Here is a 7,024-nt window from a genome sequence, read left to right on the forward strand (position 1 = left end):
GTTCGCTACCTCCGTCTGAACAAAATTACGAAAAAGGACGTGTACCCGCCCCAAGAATCGATGACGCCCTAGATCACCTTTGCCACGCAAAATACTTCTGGTCGCTGGACTTGAAAACCATGTGCTGAGAAATGGAAGTGGAGCAGAGAGACCGTGAACTGTCTTTATCTATAACACCGGACAGACTGCACAAGTTGAAGGTGATGCCGCGTGGCTGTGTACGGCACCAGCAACATTTCAACGAGTTATGGACACTCCACTAGCCGGCCTCAAGAGGCGCACCTGCATCGCCCTACGTCGACGACGTTGTAGAATTCTCCAGGAATTTAGGGGAACGCCTTGCGAGGTTACAGTGAGTACTGGAGGCAATCTTTTGGTCGGGGTTAACGCTGAAGCCTCAAAAATGTCGTTTTGCGTTCGCGGAACTCAATTGTTTGCCAACTTCGTCCACGCCGAGGAAGACCTGATTGACCTGGTGGAGACGTCAGCAATTGCAAACTTTCCAACCCTGAAGGAAAAGAAGAGCTTGCGATATAGCTTGGACTGTGCGCGCACTGCTGGCGCTTCCATGAAAATTTACCAAAACTTGCTGAGCCCATCACGAGCCTGATACGGAGAGCGTTTAGTTATGCTGGGAGTATGCACGGCGGGTCGCTTAGTTTTTATATTTAAAAGTGTGCCCTGTGGCACAAGGATACACGATTTGACAGGTTCACGAACAACTTGACTTCATGCATGAAGTCCAAGAGTCGTCGATAAAATGGTCCATGATCCCAGCGCTGGAGGTCTGCAGGGAAGCGAGGGTGTCGGCCGGTTGCATGAAGGTGCCATAGTCGGATTTGAAGACGCCCTGGACAGGTCCACAGCAGATGCTGCCCATTCACTTTGTGTATGGCGCAGTCTCAGAATGGACAGGTGGAGCAGTATGGGCCGCGGTACTGCGATGTTCAGGACGCAGTCACTGATGGCGTAAGGATATTCCAATATGTAGCCTCCACACTGCAACCTCCTCTCAGAGAGTTAGGTCACCAGGCAGGATTGAACCACACGGAGGTATGAGACCTCGCGTGGTGCGCCAGAGAGTTTCCTTCTATAGCGCAAGGTTTTGACTAGTATCGTCGGGTAAATGTGATAGTGGCCGCAACACAGTATACGGGCGACTAGTCATTGCCGGCTCCTTATAGTCAGGTACTTCTAAACAGGGTACCTTTTCTATATGGATCCGCATTAGACTGCTTCTCTCTAGGTGGATAATCGCATCTGCAAACCATGTGGATTGTTTTGTGTTACGCGACAGATGTCGTGGATGGCTTGCCTAGAGTGTGTTCGAAAGATTGGTATGGAGTAGTGCGCTGTATAAAAACAATAGGCAGTAGTGCAGCCATCCCATCGTGCATTCCCACTAGTTCTGAGAGATAAGCAGGCAGCAATTGTTTAGCCGCATTAGAGCATGTTTGGTCAATCTCCGGTAGCTGGGGGCAGAAAAGTGCGGTTCACACTGTCATTGTTCACGCTGGCATCGGCCTATGCAGTTGCCTTTCCGTGTCTGCGCCATGTAGGTATACTCGGGCCGTGGCATGGCAAGGTACAAGATGACGGTGGCGACTGATTTCTTTGTCCTCTTTTAACTGTATTTTCAGAAGCGGAAGAATCTCTCAACCTTCTACAGTTGTACTTGCTACAACATAGCCGATGTAACGGGCTAGCACAACGGCTGCACCGATCATTAAGACTTTACAGGCACGGGGAGAGTGGTATTGGTTCATCAATCTACTAGTTCATCAACGGTGATGAGATTGGCCTCTGTCTGCAGTAATAGCACGCACGCGAAGGTAAGCCTCCTGCCGCCTCATGCAACCATGTAACATGGAAATGCGGATAACCTAACGACTACAGTGACGTTACTTGCAGCGATGAAATATAAAGAGCCACGGAACATGAACGTCCTCACAGAGCACGGCACCCGGCCTGCGAACAGCATTGCTATGCCGCTGCTGCTGCTTTTGCAGGTTGGCTAGTGCTTTAAAATAGCGTCTTGCATTTGACGATAATACTTGTTGATCTTGCCGAGCCCTCTAAGATGTTCCTCTATTATAATTGACTGTTCGCCTGCTGTGATGATGTTTATGTCGGGAGACGTTGAGGCAAACTTAGGGCCGCCTAAGATGGCCGTGGGCTTCGAAATGTTGAAAAACCAGGACAAGTCGGAACCGAATTTGACTGCTTTAAAAGATCACATATCTGAAGTACACGGTAGAACAGATAATCTAACCAGCTCGCTTGCTTTAAACAATGAAAGGAAAGTTAGAATGAACGCTTAGGACGCTACTGTCCGGCAGGATACGGAAAGGTTGGTCGACTACGAGAACAGAAACTGGAGAAACAATCTTTTGGTGTTTGGTCTCCCTGAAAAAGAATAAAGTCAAAATCAGGTGTAAAGGTTTCGGTCGTAGACAAGATATTTAAGGAAAAACGTCCCGCAGAAGATAAGCAGAAGGAAAAGCCCGGGCAGCCAGACCATTTATCATATGATTCTGTGAGTATACCGTGAAAAGGGGCGTGTGATTAAAAATTGTCCGAAGCTGTAGGGTAGCTCAATAAGCTTTAGTAATGACTATGCAGGGTAGACAGCGGAAGTGCGGAAAGTATGGAAAAGTGCAGCTGCTGAGACTGATAGCGGCTTGAAGGTTTCTCTGAGTCACGATACGCTTAAAATAAACGACAAGCTCAATACTTGGGTTTAGAACAAGGATGAGCGTTGTGCGATGAAAACATATAAACCAAGAGGAATGGCAGACCTGCTTCCTCGGCTTACGCGGCCACCCCATCTGGTTCAAACGACACTCCCACTTTCAAATCTACACCTACCCCAAAGTAATAGCTACACCTAATTTTCTTGAATGGTAGCGGCCTTCTAAATAAGGTCGCGAAACTGGAATTCTTGTTGCTGTCACATAGCCCAAAAATTTCAGTCCTAACGGAAACCTGGTTGACACCTTCAATTCTTGACGATTGTATTATTCCCCCAGTATGTAATGTACACAGGTGGGATAGGGACGGAAGCGGTGGTGGTGGTGGGCGCGTTTTTTAAGCAGGTTATTATGACGGAAAGAATTGATTTCTGTACTCTAAAACGGTTTCGTGCAAAATATTCGCCGAACAAGTGGTTTTCATTGTGGGAACCATATACAGGCTGTCTGGTACCACGCCTGATTTCCAAGGCGAACTCAACAGTTTCTTGTGCAAGTTTCAGCATAACAGACTGGTGAATTTATGTCACCGCCGATAAATAAAGAAAGTCAACTTACATAGATTATATACAAATGCAGAAGTAACTGCTGATCACAAACGTAGCTTGATTTAGTATGTTTAAAGTGTTCACAAGGCACTTTATTGGTTGCAGAGGGAATATCGGACCAGTGGGTGATCTCTGTTAGTATTCAGCTAGACCCAAAGCAGCAGAAGCAAACATTTATCCCGGTTCACATAAAAACTTTTGCCCGGGCCGATGACACGTCTCTGCTTGATTATCTAGAACAGTCCCTGATGAATTTGAACTTGATTCTGTCTCAGAATCCGCACAAGAAAATTGGCAACGTTTCAATGGCATTGTAAAGCGTTGCAGAAATAAATTTGTTATAACTCGTAAAAATAAAATAAACAGCGTAGTTCGTTGATATTTCGGGTGACCCTCCACATCGAACGAAAACTAAAACTCACGCGGAAAAAGACAACGAACTAAGTGCAATCGTACTTTCGCGTGGTCAGCTAAAAGCGCATTAAAATAATCTAAACGAAAGTTTCATGCCGGAACCCTTGCTGTTTTTTTCAAGGCTTCGCCCAAAAACCTTGGCTTAACTTGAGAAATACCAAAGGGGAAATTGAACAGATAAAAATTGGATCCAAAAAAGTGGCGCGAAAATTCCAGATAGCTAATTCTTTCAACCAGTTCTTTCATTCGGTCTTCACTAAATATGAAACCGATCATGTCCATGCTGATTAGGCTTGTTCGGGCGCTTGTGCAATGGATTCATTTACGATTATGCAAGAAGGGGTGTTCAGTCAGTTTCTTGTTCTTGATACTAAAACAAGCAAGCAGAACAGGTAGAATTACCAGTGAATGTTTCTGTCGGTATTCCTAATGGGTGTAATTTAATTGGAAATCATGTCGAGAGTCTCTCGAGACATCCTCATCACCGCAAAACTGGCGCACTGCGATTGTAAGCTTGTATTCAGAGCTGGCAATCGAATTCATGTGAGCAACTATCCCCCGCTTCCGCTCGCCTCTGTATGCAACAAAGTCATAGAACATTTATTAGCAAGGCACATTATTATTTTCTTGCGTTGAAAGTATTTTATACCTATACACATGGATTTAGAAAGCCGTTGTCAACTGATACTGAACTGATATACTGTTCATTCTTTTGATTTATCTCTGGAAACTCGACAGCAAATACACGTCATCTGTGTAGATATTTTTTTAAGCTTCAATTTATAAAACTAAGCTCAGATAATATAAATTGGATTGTCGCGTATTTAAAGGACCTTCAGCAGAAACTACGTGTCGGTGATTGCCCATCTAGTTCACCAAATTGTGCGGAGTCCCAATGGGTGTCTGTTCTGTGGCCTTTGTTGTTTTTATTTTTATAAATGATATTTTTAATGTTATGGAAAGCCCGATTAAGACCAAATATTTTGTAGACAATGGTTTAACTTACACGCCTGTAGCTAATGCAAGTAACCAAACAAAAATTAATCGATGATTAATTGATTGATTGGTTATGAGCTTTAACGTGCCTACGCTACTGAGTCGACGAGGTGCGCCGTAGTGTAGAGCACCAGATGAATTTTGACCACCTGGCACCAAAATCTCCAACGGGCACCAAAATCTCGAACACACGGGTGTTTTCGCTTCTTGCCTCTATAGAAAAAGCGGCTTCGTGGCTGGGAATCGAACCGGCGTCATTTAGCTGAGCAGCGGAACGCCTTAGCCGCTGAGCTGCCGCGGCGGGAAGAAAAATTGATTGATGCCTGTAAAGCCTTGCATAATTGGTGGGAACACCGCGAAACGGAAATTAAATATTAAAAGTAAGCGTTCACACATCTAATCAGAAAGAAATCTCCACTTTCATTTGTTATGAAACTGCAAATTATTTTCTGACCGGAAGACACAGCTTTAAACACCCGGGATTGACTATTCCCAAACTTTTGGGGAGCACACTGATGTTGGAGAAGTGTGTTCCAACGCCTATAGAAAGTGATTCCACTTGCGTGAAAGCTGCATGTCCCTAAAGATGTCAAATTACGTGCATACAGGACACTTGCACGCCCTATTCTGGAGTATGCTTTGTCCATGTGGAGTCGTAATCTGCAGGCACTGAGTAATTATCTAGAAAAAAATATAAAGGCTCATAGTGCACTTCATTTGCTGACGATACCGCAGGACAGAAAACGTCACAAATATATTACAGCGAAAGTTGAGACCAGTTTCAAGTTATAAGAGGCCAAATGAAAATAAACATGCATATAGGCAACCTGCCCAAAAACGAGAAGCTCGGTTGAACCATTGTAACCCAATAAGGCCTTATTCGGCTGGTCTAGACAGGTTCAAACATGCTTCCAACATAAAATGTGGATGATTTATTGTGTGATTTACCGCGCCGACACTATACAGGCCATGAGGCTCGCCGTAGTGGAGGATTCCGGGTTAATTTTGAAGACCTGCGGAACTTTAACGTGCGCGGAAATCTCGAACACACGGGCGTTTTCGCTTTTCGTCTCCATCCGAAAAACGGCTGCCGCGGCGGGGAATCGAGCCCCCGTGCTTGGGCTCAGCAGTACAATGCCATAGCTATTGGCAGAAAGTGTGGAATTGACTTCCGTAGTGTGCTGGGGCTAGTTTGAATTTCAGGCATTTCAGTGCCCGCTAGAACTGCACTGCTGGCACCACAAAACTGGAGGAATTTGTCTTTTTATATTGTTTCTTGTTTTACAATCCTCGCTTCTATGACCCTCAAGTTAGGGTTAAGGTATCAATGAATACATAAAAAAGGAAGCAAAGAGAGCTGGTGCGTTATGGTGAATAAATGTTTTTGGCAAGTCACGTGACTGCTTCTCAAAGTTGCTTCCGCTTGTTTATTGTGCGCAGTGTCGTTATGCAATTTTCAGAATTGTCACACAAACGTACACTAGCCACAAATTTCAACCTTTTCATTTCATTTCTGTTGTAACGTGTGCTCAAGAATAAAGAAATTTGAGTTCGTTGCATAAATAAACAAATCTAACTCTGAGAATTGAAATTTTTGCGAAACCTTTACTTATTGAGATGAAGTACAAATGTTCTTCAAATTAGTTTGGATATACATGTGCCTACACAAGAAAATTTTAGAAGCGCCTTCACTTCAAATAATCGAAAATTTTCTTGAGAAACTGACAATGAGTAATGCATACAGAATGATTATGCCGAGTATATATTATACAAGTTCCCTTGGGTTGATTTCTGTTTTATAAACGTCTTTGTACAAAAATTACTTAATGCGTTCGCAAAACGCATTTTCTCTATAATGGCTTGTGTAAAGCAACAAACCTGACGCGAAACAACTCACAGAATAGGTATTTGCCCCAAGGACTGGCGAGAAAGCCAGTAATATTCATGAAGGTAGCATTGTGCCCATGCATAGGCATTATCAAGGCAATATGCTTTGACAAGCATAGTCCAATACAGGTCTTCCATAGTTTGGCCAATTGTCGGCTTGTCACCTTTGCGATACACCATCCAATAATGACGGCCTTTTCGCTGCCGTTCGAGTCATCGTGGCAGCAGTACCAGAAGCAAGCAGTGCTGACTACATACCGTGGTACCTTGAAATTGTGGGAATGAATAACTGGTACAAGAACACCATTATATTTCAGTAGAATGCAAACAGTTTGCGAACAAAACGTGATGATTTCCCAAAATTATTTGCGCAGTTCAAGTTCCCTATTCTTTGTATTCAAGAGCCTGCCGTAGCGAGCACCTTTCGAT

Source organism: Haemaphysalis longicornis, unplaced genomic scaffold (assembly GCF_048455015.1).
Source record: "Haemaphysalis longicornis isolate Haplotype H1 unplaced genomic scaffold, Haemaphysalis longicornis Haplotype H1 scaffold_7, whole genome shotgun sequence".
NCBI lineage: Eukaryota > Metazoa > Arthropoda > Arachnida > Ixodida > Ixodidae > Haemaphysalis > Haemaphysalis longicornis.